General features: G+C 38.4%; 1 long non-coding RNA gene across 1 annotated transcript; it reads left to right on the top strand.

Annotated features, from left to right (window-relative positions):
* The first annotated feature begins 1,159 nt into the window (after positions 1-1,159).
* On the top strand, positions 1,160-18,980 carry LOC117503410. The gene is made up of 3 exons (XR_004558558.1): positions 1,160-1,171; positions 13,456-13,461; positions 18,779-18,980. It is a non-coding gene; the product is annotated as an uncharacterized LOC117503410 (long non-coding RNA).
* Positions 18,981-19,488: the final 508 nt, after the last annotated feature.

Here is a 19,488-nt window from a genome sequence, read left to right as displayed (position 1 = left end):
CCACCCTCTCGTCGATTTTTTCATTGTTTAGGAATGGCTCAGAGACTGCTGCTTTGTTTGATCAAACTTTTTTCAAAACTGTAAGGCACAACTGAGTGGACACCATTCGATAAATTCAGCTGGTTTTCGGTAAACATTTTAACGGCTGATGAAAGATTTTGGTCTGGTAGTGTCGCCGTAAGGACGGCCCATGGCGCCTGACAGCGATCTGCGCTTCGAGGCGGCAGCGTCTCACCGTTTCAAGTTGAAAACTTCCACATTTCAGGCTCTGTTGACCCAGTAAGTCGTGAGAGAACAGAGAGCTTTCAGAAGAAGTCGGCATGAGGAGTTTATTCGGACATTCCATTGTTAACGGACATTTTGTAATGAAAGAACGTGCGGGCAGAGTCGCATGTCGGGCCGGACCCGACTGCGGGGGGTCGCAACAGGAAAAACACCTCCGTTGGAAACCTTAACGGGCAAGTTGGAACATACCCAAGCTGTTAAACAATTTCTCAGTTACTCACTTGTTGAAAGCCATCAAAAGCCGCCTGAATTTTTTCAACACGGAGGTGTTTTTCCTGTCGCGGTGCACACAGATTAGCCGAGTCGTCACGGAAACGACTCAGCGAATTTGCACGCACGTCTTTCATTATAAAATGTCCTTAAACAGTGGAATGTCCGCATAAAGTCCTCATGCCGACCTTTTCTGAATCTTCTCTGTTCTCTCACGACGTCCTGGGTGAATTAAGCCTTAAATTAGGATGTTTTCAGGTCGAAACAGGCCGATGACGGCGCCTGGAAGCGCTGCAGGACGTCCCGCTCTGTGGGAAGTCCTTACAGCGACAGAAACACCCCATAATCTCTCAGCTGTTAAACTTTTCACCGAAAACCAGCTGAATTTCTCGAATAGTGTCCACTCGGATATTCCTCACAGGTCCAGAAAAAAGTTTGATAAAGCAACACGCGCCGTCTGGAGCAGCGTGTGAAACAAAGGAATTCAGCCGAGAGGGCGGGACCACATCTCACTCAAGGCCTGCCCACAGGGAAATGACGTCACCGACACGCGTGAAAAAACTCACGCATGCGCACGAGGGTTCAAGCATGATTGGTGTAATCGCATGTCAATCAAATCCATATAGTTTTTTTTTTATAAAACTGCCGGTTAGTTTTATAAGATACCTCGTAAGTTGTATAATCATTATTTAAAATAGAATACATTTTAGCACAGAAGTGAGCATGCCCCTGTGCAATATACAAGGGCAATTCTAGAGTCTGTTGAGGTCCAAGGTAAAACAAATTCACAGGGGGCCCCTCCAGTCTCAGAGAAATGTAATCATAAAAAAAGGTTATTTTTTCAGTAATTTAAGAATGTTTTATGCTGGTGCTGTGGTGAGCTTGTTAAAGTTACTGTTGGTAACTAAGTGATTGAGATGTCAAAATAAAGAAGCATCATTCAGCACTTTGAGTGTAACTTGTACGTCAGTGATTTTCACTCCTTTTGTATGTTATTAGGAATGGCTGAACTTATTGTTGCCACCTAGTGTTGTGGAAGAATGTGATGCATGAATGCCCAATAATTTTAAGAAGATTTTCTATTTTTTTGTCTTTTTTAGGAGCTAGGTATTCACAGATTATTTTTGGAATATTAACCATTAAAGGCTCCAGTAAGTAAGTAAGACCCTTTGGCTGCTCCCTTGTTTTTTCACAGCAGATCCAAGGTCGACCTTCATGTTGATTTGGCACAAGTTTTACGCTGGATGGCACAACATTACAAAAAGAAATGTGGTCGCCCACTAACCACTATGCCACCACTTCGGGCCCATTAAATGCTCCAGTAACAGTATCAAAACAGTAAAAGTAAATTAAAAAAAACTCTCCTTTTAAGAAAAAAGTGTAAATTTTTTATTTATGTAGGGTGGCCTTATGAGTCAATGTCAACCCTTTATCTATACCAGTGAAATGATAGGTGGCTCTCACTGTAGTATAACCCTCTGGGGTCTGAGGGCATTTTTTGAACAGTTCACTCGCCTGGCATAAATGTTTTATTATTGCTGTTAACAACTCTCCCTGCATCCCAGAATCAAGTTTTATCTCTCTTTTTTTCAGAACAACCTGTGCTTTTAGAATGTTATTGTTGTGTTTTATAAGTGGAATAAAGGTTTACAATCAAAATAAGCAAGGAAAAATAAAGTGAAAAATAATTTTCCACACACATTTATTCAAAACACAGCAAACTATAACAACTGTTTTGACACTTTATAAAAGTAATTTGAGGTCTTGTGTGAAAGTCTGTACAACAAAACAGTTCAAACAATAAACACAAATGCACATTTTGAACAATATATACAAAATGGTCTATGCGTTTTGTTGTCCATTGATATGGTAAACTGTGCTTTATGCAGAGAAAGCAACAGAGTTATCCAGTAACATTCACATGCAAACTAGTGGAGCAATCCTGATAGTTACACACTCTGTCTGAGCACGTGAGATTGTCAGAGGCTCTCCCTCTGCTCCTGCTTTCACTGATTGCTGTGTGTAATGACGCATGGCGCACTGAGTATGTACTAATAGTATGTACTCTTTGGAGCTAATCAAACGGGCCAACTAGTAACATATCACTCCTGAAAACGATCTTTGGCTATTCACGTGAAGTAAATCTGACCTATGATTGGATTTTGGAAAACCATGTGACGATGAACCAATTCTGATTGGACACTCACATTGCGCACGTCATCACACAGCGTCTATGAGGAGTACAAAGATGGACGATGGCTGGCTCGAACATCCGCTGAGTTAACTTTTCAGCAAAAAAAAAAAGAGTAAGTTTCTACAAACCCTGGCAATAATTATGGAATCACTGGCCTCGGAGGATGTTCATTCAGTTGTTTAATTTTGTAGAAAAAAAAGCAGATCACAGACATGACACAAAACTAAAGTCATTTCAAATGGCAACTTTCTGGCTTTAAGAAACACTATAAGAAATCAGGAAAAATAATTTTGGCAGTCAGTAACGGTTACTTTTTAGACCAAGCAGAGGGGAAAAAAAAAATATATGGACTCACTCAATTCTGAGGAATAAATTATGGAATCACCCTGTAAATTTTCATCCCCAAAACTAACACCTGCATCAAATCAGATCTGCTCATTAGTCTGCATCTAAAAAGGAGTGATCGCACCTTGGAGAGCTGTTGCACCAAGTGGACTGACATGAATCATGGCTCCAACACGAGAGATGTCAATTGAAACAAAGGAGAGGATTATCAAATTCTTAAGAGGGTAAATCATCACGCAATGTTGCAAAAGATGTTGGTTGTTCACAGTCAGCTGTGTCTAAACTCTGGACCAAATACAATCAACATGGGAAGGTTGTTAAAGGCAAACATAGTGGTAGACCAAAGAAGACATCAAAGCGTCAAGACAGAAAACTTAAAGCAATATGTCTCAAAAATCAAAAATGCACAACAAAACAAATGAGGAACGAATGGGAGGAAACTGGAGTCAACGTCTGTGACCGAACTGTAAGAAACCGCCTAAAGGAAATGGGATTTACAGGATTTACATACAGAAAAGCTAAACGAAAGCCATCATTAACACCTAATCAGAAAAAACAAGGTTACAATGGGCTAAGGAAAAGCAATCGTGGACTGTGGATGTCTGGATGAAAGTCAATCAGTGATGAATCTCGAATCTGCATTGGGCAAGGTGATGATGCTGGAACTTTTGTTTGGTGCAGTTCCAATGAGATTTATAAAGATGACTGCCTGAAGAGAACATGTAAACTTCCACAGTCATTGATGATATGGGACTGCATGTCAGGTAAAGGCACTGGGGAGATGGCTGTCATTACATCATCAATAAATGCACAAGTTTACGTTGATATTTTGGACACTTTTCTTATCCCATCAATTGAAAGGATGTTTGGGGATGATAAAATCATTTTTCAAGATGATAATGCATCTTGCCATAGAGCAAAAACTGTGAAAACATTCCTTGCAAAAAGACACATAGAGTCAATGTCATGGCCTGCAAATAGTCCGGATCTTAATCCAATTGAAAATCTTTGGTGGAAGTTGAAGAAAATGGTGCATGACAAGGCTTCAACCTGCAAAGCTGATCTGGCAACAGCAATCAGAGAAAGTTGGAGCCAGATTGATGAAGAGTACTGTTTGTCACTCATTAAGTCCATGCCTCAGAGACTGTAAGCTGTTATAAAAGCCAGAGGTGGTGCAACAAAATACTAGTGATGTGTTGGTGCGTTTTTTTTTTTCTTTCATGATTCCATAATTTTTTTCCTCAGAATTGAGTGATTCCATATTTTTTTCCCTCTGCTTGGTCTAAAAAAGTAACCGTTACTGACTGCCACAATTTTTTTTTCCTGATTTCTTATAGTGTTTCTTAAAGCCAGAAAGTTGCCATTTGAAATGACTAGTTTTGTGTCATGTCTGTGATCTGCTTTTTTTCTACAAAATTAAACTGAATGAACATCCTCCGAGGCCGGTGATTCCATAATTTTTGCCAGGGGTTGTATGTCATATCATTCAAAAGTTATTTATAATGTAGTAAAGCTTGGTCTTAGCCGTCGTATACGGTTAAAGTTTGTCAGCTCTTGAGGACCCTCTACTGGCCTGGGGCCCCAAGCAGTTGCCTGCCTTTCCCGTTTACAAGCACTGTCTCTGGCAATATGATGACAATGTCAAAGGATTATAGATCATATCATCTCTCAATAACAATAATAACTGGAGTGCTTCATCAAATCAGGTCAGACCTGAAAACCTGCTGGTGCCACAGCTACCAACTACAGAACCACCTTGGGTCTTGAACTGCAACAGCATCAAAGGGCACCTCAGGGCCTACTATTTCAAACTTCTTTGTGCCACTCATTCTTGGTGGAAACACCTGTAATGCCCTCCAGATCAACAACTTTGGGTGGTTTTGCAAACCAGAGTCCCCACAGACTGAGTCAATCATTGCAACATCTTCTGGTTTGTGCAGCAACAACAACTGAGGTCATAGATGCTACACGTGGGTGGCCATTTGTGTTGACAGTTATCTTTTCATTTGGACAAAACTGTACAATCGCATATATTTTTTAACAAATTAGGCGGCCTTTCCGCTCTTTTAAAAAGTGTAACTTACTGACAGAACAAAATGTCATTCAAATTAACTAAATGTCATCAACAAGCACTTCTTGCATAAAAACGAGCTTCTGTACACAAATTTTGTGCCGTCTCAAATGGCAATCGCTTAATCGACCTTTGTTGATAAAGATGAATGCATTTCATTTTACAAACAATTTACAGTTCATTATTTTTCGGTAGCACCTGGAGAATTTAATGGCATTAAATCTCTTTTGAAAGATTTAATACAATTATTAAAATGTCAGTAGTTATGCAATCAAAACAACAAACAAGTTTTGATCTTTATTGATAATGAAATTTTACCGACAATAAGTGCAACATAAGTCAAGATTTTTTTCTACACTCAACAAAAATATAAACAACACTTTTGGTTTTGCTCCCATTTTGTACGAGATGAACTCAAAGATCTAAAACTTTGGCCATGCAAGAACTGGGACATTTTCAGCTTCCAAGAATTGTGTACAGATCCTTGCAACATGGGGCTGTGCATTATCCTGCTGCAACATGAGGTGATGTTCTTGGATGTATGGCACAACAATGGACCTCATGATCTCATCACGGTATCTCTGTGCATTCAAAATGCCATCAATAAAATGCACCTGTGTTCTTCGTCCATAACAGATGCCTGCCCATACCATAACCCCACCGCCACCATGGGCCACTCGATCCACAACATTGACATCAGAAAACTGCTCACCCACACGATGCCACACACGCTGTCTGCCATCTGCCCTGAACAGTGTGAACCGGGATTCATCCATGAAGAGTACACCTCTCCAACGTGCCAAACGCCAGCGAATGTGAGTATTTGACCACTCAAGTCGGTTACGACAACAAACTGGAGTCAGGTCGAGACCCCGATGAGGACGACGAGCATGCAGATGAGCTTCCCTGAGACGGTTTCTGACAGTTTGTGCAGAAATTCTTTGGTTATGCAAACCGATTGTTTCAGCAGCTGTCCGAGTGGCTGGTCTCAGACGATCTTGGAGGTGAACATGCTGGATGTGGAGGTCCTGGGCTGGTGTGGTTACACGTGGTCTGCGGTTGTGAGGCTGGTTGGATGTACTGCCAAATTCTCTGAAACGCCTTTGGAGACGGCTTATGGTAGAGAAATGAACATTCAATACATGAGCAACAGCTCTGGTTGACATTCCTGCTGTCAGCATGCCAATTGCACGCTCCCTCAAATCTTGCGACATCTGTGGCATTGTGCTGTGTGATAAAACTGCACCTTTCAGAGTGGCCTTTTACTGTGGGCAGTCTAAGGCACACCTGTGCACTAATCATGGTGTCTAATCAGCATCTTGATATGGCACACCTGTGAGGTGGGATGGATTATCTCAGCAAAGGAGAAGTGCTCACTATCACAGATTTAGACTGGTTTGTGAACAATATTTGAGGGAAATGGTGATATTGTGTATGTGGAAAAAGTTTTAGATCTTTGAGTTCATCTCATACAAAATGGGAGCAAAACCAAAAGTGCGTTTATGCGTTTTTTGTTGAGTGTAATAAGGTAACCCCATTAAAAATAATTTCTCCTTGCTATAGCTACATTTGCATTCATTATTATTGTTAGTTTATGTATGTTTTATTGGAAATGTAATAAAATGTGCAATTATTCTTTTTTTGTTCAAGCTAGTCAACACTTTGCTGAGATCTGGGTACTGATTTATACACAAAAGGTACATTTATGTGACTTTAATCTCAAAACTGCTGGTAATTTTGCTTACATCATTAATCTGTTAAATATAAAGCAAACATTTTTAAAATTTAGTAAAATTCCTTCTGTACCTGCAGAGAATTTTTTTTTTTGTTGAATAAATCTACCAAAACGTTTTTTGTTTTTTGTTTTTTTTTTTAAAACACATAACTGGATTAATTTATTTTTGCACATGATATTTAAAATGCTTTTTCATGCATTTTGTGCACATTATTTGACTCCTCAAATTTAATATTACAATTCATAATCCAGATTTTTTGAAATGTTGCTACTTAATGTTATATTACAGCACATGTGTAGTTAGTGCTGCACTGGATTTTTCCCCCTCAAAAATAGACATGACAAAATTAGATACTTTTCATATTTATTGAGATAATTTGTTTTTATATGGAAACAAAATGTAATTTAATAGAATGCTCTAGAAGACAGCACAACTTATTCATTTTATGAATACCAAACCCTAAAACGTTTTAAACACATATAGCTCCAATAATTTATTATATTTTACATTTAGATTTTTGTGCATACTTAAAAGATTTTTCCATGCATTGTCTTAGCCTTTTTTGCACACATTATTTGACTTCTTAAATTGAATATTACAGTTTATAATCCGGGGTTCTGAAATGTTGCTACTTAATTTTGTATTACGGAACATATAATTTTAGTTCTGCATTGGTAATTTGTTAACTTTCCCCAAAAATAGACAAAGGAAAATTAGATAATTTCCATATCTTGGGGGAGGAGTAGTAACAGGAAGACAGAGCACGGGAAGGAGAGGAACAGCAGTAGCCAGTAAACCAGTAGTGAGCAGTATTTCTGGAATTTATATTTGCTAGGTTTTTTTTATTATTATTTTCACCTTTGATACCCTGTGTGCTTATATACAATGCTGCTGGAACCTCATTTTCCCTGAGGGAGTCTTCCCAAGGGATTAATAAAGTTCTATCTAATCTCATATCTTAATATTTATTGAGATCATTTATTTTTATATAGCATCAAAATGTAATTTCACAGAATGTTCTACAAAACAGTGCAATTTGTTCATGTCGCCAGATATGAACATTTAATAAAAATGAAGCACCTTATTTTGCATTTTTCCCTTTTTGGGGTAAAATTCCGCAGCACTTCACCGTTTCCATCTTTGTGCACACACACACTGTCACAGAAAACTATCATTTGTCCTCATCAACATGAGCTCACAGGCGCCCCCTCAGGCTGCATCACACACATCTTTTGAGCCACTGTTCTTATGGACGCCACAAAGTCAAACAACACTGAGTGTGCAATTCTCTGTGTGAAAAACCTCTGTGAAGGCTGACTAGCGGCCCGTATCTTGTTTCACTTTTTGGTGTGACACTTCTCCGGAGCTTAATAGGTCTGAAAAAAGTGATCTTTTCATTTGCTTCCTCCTCCAGGTCTGACAGATCGCACTCTTCAAATGTCATCGGCATCATTAAGTGAGACACACAGGAGCCACCGGAGGCTCTCAAACCTCTTACACCACTCTGGCCCTCTTTACAGTTGGCACAAACCTTTGCACGTCGCCGTGGTAGTCTACAGTCCCAACTTAACATATATATGGTGTGTGGAAAACAATTCTAAAAGCTTTGTAATTATAATTATCCTCTTAAGACCTGAGCTTAAACAGATAGTAGTTTTTCCAAGAAAATTATGTCCCCGTAAGTGGACGCAGGCTCTCAGGAGGTTAAGTCATTAATAACTAAATTTAAGAATAGAACGAAATGGTAAATGGACTGCATTTATATACCGCTTTTCCATCTGCATCAGACGCTCAAAGCACTTTATAATAATGACTCACATTCACCCTGATGTCAGGGTGCTGCCATACAAGGTGCTCACTACACACCAGGAGCCACTAGGGGATTAAGGTTAGTGATTTTACAGTCAGGCATGGGTTTGAACCAAGGATCCTCTGGACTCAAGCCCAACGCTTAACCACTAGACCATCACCTCCCCTCTGAACTGAAGAGGCTAATGCTTCTATTAAATGTGAGGAAATGCAGACATCTTGGTACACTGGAAGTCCAGGTAATTCCTTTCTTTGACAATATTTGATCTCCCCGTGAACAGAAACATGCCATACTATGCTAAGCTAACAGCATGAAGGTTTGTTTCAAGTCTGGGCTTGTTACACACACCCCCGTGGCTACATAGGACTTTAAAGGTAGAACCACGAAACGGTCTTTCAGAGTGGGTCAAGATGACGCCAGTGTGCAGCAACATGGAAGAAAAATTGGTTTTAGTCAAGTCACATTCAGCGCTAAAGTCTGATGTCTTGTCAGTGCCCTTGGCATCAGTATTGGTATATTTAATGTCCACCAAAGTGCACCCTATTAAACTCTATTTCACTTCTGATTGGTGGGGCCTGTGGAATATAAATTACATATATTGGCTGGTAGTTGGTATTGTGCCAGTGGTCAGGCAAGAAAGCACTTATTGTCAAAATGTCGGAGACTATGGGCTCGTCGTAGGAGGTACGTAGTAGTGTCAAGGGGTGTGCTTGGTGACTGGTGAAGGAAATGGTCTCCTGCAGGAGTAAAAATATGCCAACATATTATAGAGTGACCATATTTTGATAATCGAAAACAAGGACATTTTGTCATCACTTAAAAAAAAAAAAAAACCCAGGACGTGAAAAACAAGGCACGTCCTGGGAAAACAGGACGTTTGGTCACCCTAACATTAATTACTGTTAATGTTAGGCATACTGTTAGAGCTTCTACACAGTCAGGTTCAACCCAGTTCTGCAGGCAGAAACTCTACAAAAGATATGGTGCCAAAAACAAAAGGTGATTTATTTTGTTCCCAAAATATCCCCACAAAATCCAACAACAGCCTGAAATGTGAATGTGACTAACTTCCCACAAAAATCCACAGAGCAACAAAAAACACAATCCTAAAGACAAACCAAAATGTCACTTAAACATAACATGGTTCTACAAACACAGTCTCGTAACATACTTAGAGGACTTGTCAAGGAGCAAACGAAAACCAGAGTAGACAAATGAACTGGCAGACTGACAAACAAGGAAGTGCTTAAATAAAACAGGTGAAATTAAAATCAGGTGTGGGACAAACGAGAGGCGAAACTTAAGACTCACTTGGGAGAAAGAGTGCGGAGAGATTAAATAACTGAACTAATAATAACAAAAGCAAACAAACAAACAAAAAAATCCAGAATTCAAACTCAAACGTGTGTGTGAAACAGACAAACACAACAAGACTGACAGGTGAGGATGCAGGGGTGGAACACGGGGGACCCAGACATGAACAAACATCACAAAATGAATACATACACAAAATAAAAATAACACTGACAGAAATCAAGAACTGAATACCGACAGAACATAAGACATCTCGAGGGTGGCAAAAAACGCAACTAATAGAAAAATTGATAAAGATACTACAAGGTGATAAAACTGGATGACAATCAGAAGTTCAACTAATCTGCTAACTGCTAATTAGCAAAGCTAAATTTTCGTTAGCGGATTAGCTTTTCAGCTAACTTTGAAAACCATCAGCGGACCAGTTACCGTCCCCAAAATGTAGTTCCGATAACTTTCAGTCCACTAACATTTTTATTGCTGACAAAGTGAGGAAACTTTTACGGTCAAAAACATTGGTAAACCCTAAAATCATACATGTTAGTTCCTGTTTATGAATGCAGAGAGCTAGTTAACACCTCTGGTTCATAGGTCAAAGCACACAAGCGCAGGAAAGAAGACAAGAAGTTACATTGTGGACAAAAACGGTATGTAAGCAGCTCAAAAGTCAGGTTTTTTAAAATTTATTTTTCATGTATTTGTTCTGTGTTTGTGAACATGGGTGAGCCATAGCTCCATTAACGGTTTGGACATGTGCAGAGGAGGGACCCAGGGTATATAGGGAGAAGGATGCTGAGGATGGAGCCACCAGACAGGAGGAGAAGAGGGAGACCAAAGAGGAGGTTCATGGATGTGCTGAGAGAGGACATGCAGGTGGTTGGTGTGACAGAGGAAGATACACAGGACAGGGTGAGATGGAAACGATTGATCTGCTGTGGCGACCCCTAACGGGAACAGCCGAAAGACAAAGAAGAAGAAATACAGAGATAAAGTGTGACTTCTAATACTGTGATTTACTGCTTTTGATAAAGATGATAACTGTTTAGGGCCTTATTTTTTAATTTGTTTATTTTTAGTGTGTTCGTTTTGTGTTTGCGATCACCTTTAAATTTACCCAGCAGGCCTTGTGACACTTAAACTCAAAAATGGCTAATCAGCAGCCGACAGCGTACCGAGTCAATACAAAAAGTTAGCTGTGCCCACCAGTGGCCACTCTGTGTTGCTGCCCCCAGTGGTCGAACAAAAGATGAACGGAAGCAGCGACCAAATTTCAGGTGATCCCTGATTTCTCATATATATATATATATATATATATATATATATATATATATATATATATATATATATATATATATATATATATGGGTAGGATTATTTTGAAAGAATACATGTGGATTACATGTATGTATGTACATACATTTGGATTACTTGTAATCTGATTACTTTTGGATTACATTTCAAAGTAATCCTACCCAACCTTGTGTATATATATATATATATATATATATATATATATATATATATATATATATATATAAAAAGGTAATTAACTGTACTTTTGGCTTATTCAAATGTATCGTGGAATATTAATGTCTACATGAAACAACGAATTTTACTGGATTGCATCTTGTTCCATATTAAGAAGTATATATATTAAGAAGTATTTGTTATCTTCACTATGAATATATGATACCCAAGGCTCTGACAAAATGTCTGGATTTACTGCCTTGGGGATGAGAACGAACACAAAACTGTACTTTTAGACATAATTAACATCATTACATTTCTCCCAAAGCATATCAGTAATAGATGTCCTAAAAATGTCAATATTATTAAATTATTTCAGTGATCCATGGACAAAATTCACCCGCAGTCTCTCATTAAAAGCTTGAAACTTGATGCGTACCAAGTCGCAATTCCAGCTGCCCACCAGAGGTGGCATATAACCTAAGGCAAGGGGGTCATAGGGTGCTTGGCTGCCCACTGATTTACCATTTAAAGGATAAAGTTCACTTTAAAAAGTTATTTAAACACTGGGCTTCTTGAAGGAATAGTTTCACGAACTCTCAATTTTTTTTTAACTTTTTTCACACAAAGAACTTGTACAAGTACGCAATGTCAGATTCAAGCAGTGGTGGGCACAGCTAACCGAAAAGTTAGCTTCGATAACCATTAATCCGCTAACTGAAAAGTTAACTTTTACCACGCTAAACCGATAAACCGCTCAAAAAACATTTAGCGTAAGTTACCGCTAACCACTAACTTTTAGTACTGACTCTGTCGCGACCACATTTGATTACACTGTTGGCTACTGATAAGCCAGTTTCAAGTTTAAGCACTGCAAGGGCTGTTGGGTAAATTCAAAGGTAAAGTTACATAACCCGCGCATTCTCAGGATCACAAACACAAAACAAATGTATGAAAATAAAACCCCAACCATTGTCATAATCTTTATCAAAAGCAGTAAATCGCAGTATTAGAAGTCACAGTTTATCTCTATATTATATATTTATAAACCGTTAACAGAGCTACGGCTCACCCATATTGCATTCACAAACACAAAACAAATGCACAAAAAAATAAACAAATAAAAAATAAAATCCCAAACACAGTCATCGTCTTTATAAAAAGTATTAAATCGCAGTAATAATAGTCATAATTTATCTCAGTATTATATTTCTAAACTGTTAGAGGACTCACAAATGGCTCGGCAGTGTTGCATTCAATGTGACGGGTGAGGTAAAATCTACACTTCACCCGTCGCTTTGAGCTTCCCCACTGAAGAAAACCCACATAAGTTTTGTCTTTACATAAAAATACAGCAATAAGTGTCTTTTCACTTTAAAAAAGTGTATGTATGATATTATATGATATGTATGAACACGCTGTTTGTAAAGAAAAACACCGTGGCTGGATCACGGAAAGCCCATCTTGACGGAGAAGCTACGCTCAACACGCCGATTTACGCTACGGGAGCTCATCTCAACAGAACACCGGCCTAACTGTTGCAGACACACAACAGACAGGAACTAACATGTATGACTTGGGTTTACAAACATTTTTGACCATTAAAATTTACTCAATTTATCAGCAAAAAAAAAAAAAAAAAATTAGCAGACTGAAAGTTAGTGTAAGCTAATTGGTCCACTGAAGGTTTTCAAAGCTAGCTGAAAGCTAATCTGCTAATGAAAAAGTTAGCTTTGCTAAATAACAGTTAGTGGATTAGTGGAATTGTGCCCACCACTGGATTCAGGAAAAACTTATAAATCCAGAAAATTGCAAAAGTATGCATGTAAACCATGTCCAAATCAACACACATTTGTAAAGATGGGGAATTAGCATAAATAATGCCCCTAAAATACTCAATATGGGTATGCGGCCTGCCTACGTATGTCAGAGATGCCCAATCAGAACACTGGAATTAGGACAACAAAGACAAACAATCAGAGAAATAAACACATAAAATAAGGTCTGACTGTCAATGGTGTAGAAAAATGTAATTAAGGAACTTGCTAGAGTCAGCAAATGGGAAAAAAATAACAAGCGCCGTTAAAGCCGTTTCACCCCACTGAGTGTTGGACTTGGTCATTGAAATAAAAAAGTAATGGTTTGACAGGAAAATTATTCGAAAAGTGTCTCGCCACTTCAAAGGTATCACTGTCTGCCACGGCAGAGGGTCAAGGGTACAAGTCTCCATCAAAAAGATGAATGAACAAATACGTCATAAGTCGGTTTGCAATGTGAGATGTTCATATTAATTTGCGGTCAGTTGTGTGACACCTTCAATTGCCCATTTGGAACCATTGTCTTCCACCCAGGATCGGACATCCATCCATCCATCCTACGCTTCTCCTGAGATGGGGTGATTTAATGACCTCGTCTGGACTGGAATGCCTAGACTGAGCTTGTGATACCTGCATATTTCTATGTTGTGGGTTTACTACACACGGCTATCTGAATTAAATTTAGAATTACTGTTCCAATTAAAATGGTGTGTAATTTATGTCCGCTTTTCAAATTAAACCTGTTTCAAAGTAATAAAATACTCAATTTACATAACTCATACCAAGGATGTGGATTTTGTTTGTTCCTATGAAAAAAACCTGAAATTATGGGAAAATCTGCAAATACGAGAAATCATCCAAAATCACTTGTATGAGCCATTTATGACCAAATCTGTTCACACAGCTGGTTCTTGCATGAGAACCAGTTTCTTGGTGGTTTATTTCCACCAAGCATCAATCGTAGAGGTTCGCTCCAGTGGATGTCAGATCTAAATCTTCTTTACAGAAATTATGTTTTAAGAAATTTCAAATGCAAGAATGCATTAATAATTCAAATATGCAATTTTAAGGTTTGGAAAAATGCAGGTCAAGTTTATTTAGAGTTCTGCTACGATTGACCCGTTGGGATATTTCCTGTTCGGCAATGTGTGGGAAAAGGATTTCACTCATATGATGCATTTATAAAATGTGACTCCAGCACTCAGGAACAAATTTCAAACATTTTAACATGCTGTAAATAAGTAAAGGCATAAATAAATAAAATAATACTGAATTTGTACTTATTGATAGATGCTATTATATTTTCTAGAGTATAAGTCACAGTTTTTTTTCCATTTTTACCTGAGGCCATCAAATATGGCCATCGGGTCATACATTATGTAAAAGCTAGCGAGAAATACACACTTCTAAAACTGAAAACGCTGTGTTTGGAACCTGATAACACCTCTGGAGTGATTTACAAGACATTTTGCGGATGTTAGCGTGGTGACATCACAGGCTAGTCTAGCTAGCTGCAAATTCCGTTTCATGTGTGTGTACATATAGCCTCTTTGTCATATATTATGTAAAAGCTAGTGAGAAATACACACTTCTAAAACTGAAAACGCTGTTTTTGGAACCTGCTAATACCTCTGGAGTGATTTACAAGACATTTTGCGGATGTTAGCGTGGTGACATCACAGGCTTGTCTAGCTAGCTGCAAACTCTGTTTTGTTTGTATGTAAATATAACCTCGTTGTCATATATTATGTAAAATCTAGTGAGAAATACACACTTCTAAAACTGAAAACGCTGTTTTTGGAACATGATAATACCTCTGGAGTGATTTACAAGACATTTTGTGGATGTTAGCGTGGTGACATCACAGGCTAGTCTAGCTAGCTGCAAACTCCATTTCATTTGTGTGTAAATATAACCTCTTTGTCATATATTATATAAAAGCTAGCAAGAAATAAACACTTCTAAAACTGAAAACGCTGTTTATGGAACCTGCTAACACATCTGGAGTGATTTACAAGAAATTTTGCGGATGTTAGCGTGGTGACGTCACAGGCTAGTCTAGCTAGCTGCAAATTCTGTTTCATTTGTGTGGACATATAACCTCTTTGTCATATGTTATGCAAAAGCTAGTGAGAAATAAACACTTCTAAAACTGAAAATGCTGTTTTTGGAGCCTGATAACACCTCTGGAGTAATTTACAATATATTCTGCAGACATCAGCCTGCACGTTAACATCCGCTAACTCAAAGTTAACTTCTGTTCTTGTCAAAAGCTCATGTATGTGCACATGCACGCGCTCCTGCAAATGTCATTAAAACATAAATATTGTTTATGATTGTTTGATTGATTGACACACACACAGATACCAATTTAACAACTGGAAATGATAAAGAAGACAATGTTTATATGGCCAAGGGTATTTTAGCGTTGCATTTCATTTTCTAACTACTTTGAGAAGTTCTGCAGTTTATATGCTGGTGTGACTTGTGTGACTATGTGTAGGTGTGTGTGTGTATATATATATATATATATATATATATATATATATATAGTGAGGAAAATAAGTATTTGAACACCCTGCGGTTTTGCGAGTTCTCCCACTTAGAAATCATGGAGGGGTCTGAAATTTTCATCTTAGGTGTATGTCCACTGTCAGAGACATAATCTTAAAAAAAAAATAAAAATTCTGGAAATCACAATGTATGATTTTTTTTAATAATTTATTTGTATGTTACTGCTGCAAATAAGTATTTGAACACCTGTGAAAATCAAAGTTAATATTTGGTATAGTAGCCTTTGTTTGCAATTACAGAGGTCAAACATTTCCTGTAGTTTTTCACCAGGTTTGCACACACTGCAGCAGGGATTTTGGTCCACTTCTCCATACAGATCTTCTCTAGATCTTTCAAGTTTGGAGTTTCAGCTCCCTCCAAAGATTTTCTATTGAGTTCAGGTCTGGAGACTGGCCAGGCCACTCCAGGACCTTGAAATGCTTCTTACGGAGCCCCTCCTTAGTTGCTCTCGCTGTGTGTTTGGGGTCATTGTCATGCTAGAAGACCCAGCCATGACCCATCTTCAATGCTCTTACTGAGGGAAGATGGTTGTTTGCCAAAATCTTGCAATACATGACCCCATCCATCCTTCCTTCAATACGGTGCAGTCGTCCTGTCCCCTCTGCAGAAGCGCACCCCCAGAGTATGATGTTTCCACCCCCATGCTTCACGGTTGGGATGGTTTTCTTGGGGTTGTTCTCATCCTCTAAACATGGTAAGTGGAGCTGATTCCAAACAGCTCTATTCTGGTCTCATCTGACCACATGACCTCCTCCCATGCCTCCTCTGGATCATCCAGATGGTCACTGGTGAACTTCAAACGGGCCTGGGCATGTGCTGGCTTGAGCAGGGGGACCTTGCTGCCCTGCAGGATTTTAAACCATGACAGCATATGTGTTACTAATGTAATCTTTGTGACTGTGGTCCCAGCTCTCTTCAGGTCATTGACCAGGTCCTCCTGTGTAGTTCTGAGCTTTCTCAGAATCAACCTTACCCCACAAAGTGAGATCTTGCATGGAATCCCAGACCGAGGGAGATTGACAGTCATCTTGTGTTTCTTCCACTTTCTAATAAATAATCATAACAGTTGTTGTCTTCTATCAAGCTGCTTGCCTGTTGTCCTGTAGTCCATCCCAGCCTTGTGCAGGTCTACAGTTTTGTCCCTGGTGTCCTTAGACAGCTCTTTGGTCTTGGCTATAGTGGACAGGTTGGAGTGTGATTGACTGAGTGTATGAACAGGTGTCTTTTATACAGGTAACAAGTTCAAACAGGTGCAATTAATACAAGTAAAGAGTGCAGAATAAGAGGGCTTCTTAAAGAAAAATTAACAGGTCTGTGAGAGCCAGAATTCTTGCTGGTTGGTAGGGGGTCAAATACTTATTTGCAGCAGTAACATACAAATAAATTATTTTAAAAAAATCATCCAGTGATTTCTGGATTTTTTTTTAGATTATGTCTCTCACAGTGGACATGCACCTAAGATGAAAATTTCAGACCCCTCCATGATTTCTAAGTGGGAGAACTTGCAGGGTGTTCCCGCAGGGTGTTGAAATACTTATTTTCCTCACTGTACATACATACATACACATACATACATGCAAAAATGGCTTCTTTAAAATTATTATTATTACTGGGCCTACCCTGGAATCAAAGTTCTGAATAAACTCAAATAATAAATAACAGTAATGAAAGTGCACAACAACAATGCACAAAAACCCCAAATTAAAGAAGTGATCATACAGAAAGAAAGGTACAACCTATGATGCAGAAAATACAGTAGGCATCAGTGAGGACTCTTTTTAAATTTTTATCAGCAGCATCACTTCATAATTCAAGCGGTGCTCTGAAATTGAACAAACACTCAGACATTGAGGCTTATACACAGAGATGAAAGGTTTATGGTGATTTATTGCAGCTTTGCGAATTGTGCATGTTTGAATAGATTCTTCTCATGTTTGTACCTGAGAATTGTGACTTTCACAGCTTTCCAAAGAGTTTCTTATCAAGTCTGTCTGGAAAATGTTGCATGAAAGAAAAAAAAAAAAAAAAAAAAAACCAAACAAAAAAACCCCACAATCATTCTGCAACTTTTGTTAATTTATCTTCTTGCTCATATTTCTACACCTTGTGGGCAATTGGCATTTTTTTGTGATATGTATTTAGTCAAATGGTTGTCAACAACTGCAGTGAAAATCATTGAATTTGACATGCAACAAAATTGCCTTTTCAGCCTGTAAACAGGGTCTGTAGAAAAGAAAAAAAAAGAACTCCGGAACATTGCATTATTACCTCATATATCACTGACTGAATTCACAAATTCCATAAAGGAATATAAGTATGACAAAGATGCCTGTCACTGTGATAGCTTCTCTTAAAATAAAACCATATTTCCCACATTGAGACTTGTCCTCCGTTTAATCAAATGATTGTTCTGTTCATCAATATTGAAATCCCCTCCTCTAGTACAAAAGGAGGAACCCAAAATGAAATGACATATCAGGACCCCTTTTAAAAAAAAAAAAATATTAGTGGAACAAAATATTGAACAATTAATCCACATTGTATAAGATACACAGTGGGAAGAATCAAAACAGAATTTTGAGGAGTGGTAAGATATTTTAAACTGGGTCGGAAATCTTGAGCATAAAAAAAGTATTTTAACTAATTGGAATTTTGTATAAAACTAGGACTTTTGTAAATAAAAAGCATTTATTTATTGCTAAATTCTTAGATTGCACATTACTTATAGAAAATTAGGAAAATACATTTAAAATGTATGTTTTATATTGCAAAAGAACATAAGGATTATAAACAGGATAAATTAATAAATTTATTGATTCATCTGTAAAGTTTAACATTTCACAGTCTTGTTGACTAACATTCCAAAATTATAAAAGTAAAACACAAAGCAAAAATTAACTGCCGAATGGTGGAAGTGTGAGTCAGGACTTCCACCCTTCAGCAGTTAATTTGGAGGTGTTGGAGGTTAAGCAAGTGTCCGACAGGGTGATGAGTGTGAAGTTGGAAATTGAAGGGGCGATGATGAATATCATCAGTGCATATGCCCCACAGGTAGGGTGCAAGATGAAGCAGAAAGAAGATTTCTAGAGTGAGTTAGATGAGGTGGTGGAGAGTGTGCCCAAGCATGAAGGAGTGGTGACTGGAGCAGACTTCAATGGGCATGAGTGCTGATGCACAAGTGTAGAAAAGTCCAGAAGGAGTTGCATTGTGTTTGTAGACTTAGACAAAGCTTATGACAGGGTGCCAAGAGTAGAGTTATGGTATTGTATTAGGAAATCTAGAGTCGCAGAGAAGTATGTGTGGGTGGTGCAGGATATGTACAAAGATAGTGACACAGCAGTGAGATGTGTGGTAAGAATGACAGATTCCTTCAAGGTGGAGGTGGACTCCATGGACTATGATGTTTGTGACCTGTACTGACATTAGAGACTAGGTTTAGACTAGCCTGGAAAGGTGAGGGGAATGAAAGTTAGTAGGGGCAAGATGGAGTATGTGTGTGTGAGAGGGAGCCCAGTGAAATAGTGTGGCTACAAGGAGTAGAAGACAAACAGGGCTCTGGAGAGACAAGAAGTCCTCAATGGCATATCAATCAATCAATCAATCAATTTTTTTTTATATAGCGCCAAATCACAACAAACAGTTGCCCCAAGGCGCTTTATATTGTA

The sequence above is a fragment of the Thalassophryne amazonica genome, chromosome 21, assembly GCF_902500255.1.
Source record: "Thalassophryne amazonica chromosome 21, fThaAma1.1, whole genome shotgun sequence".
Lineage (NCBI taxonomy): Eukaryota > Metazoa > Chordata > Actinopteri > Batrachoidiformes > Batrachoididae > Thalassophryne > Thalassophryne amazonica.
The sequence above is the reverse complement of the archived record's forward strand: the minus strand, read 5'-3'. Positions and strand labels throughout refer to the sequence as shown.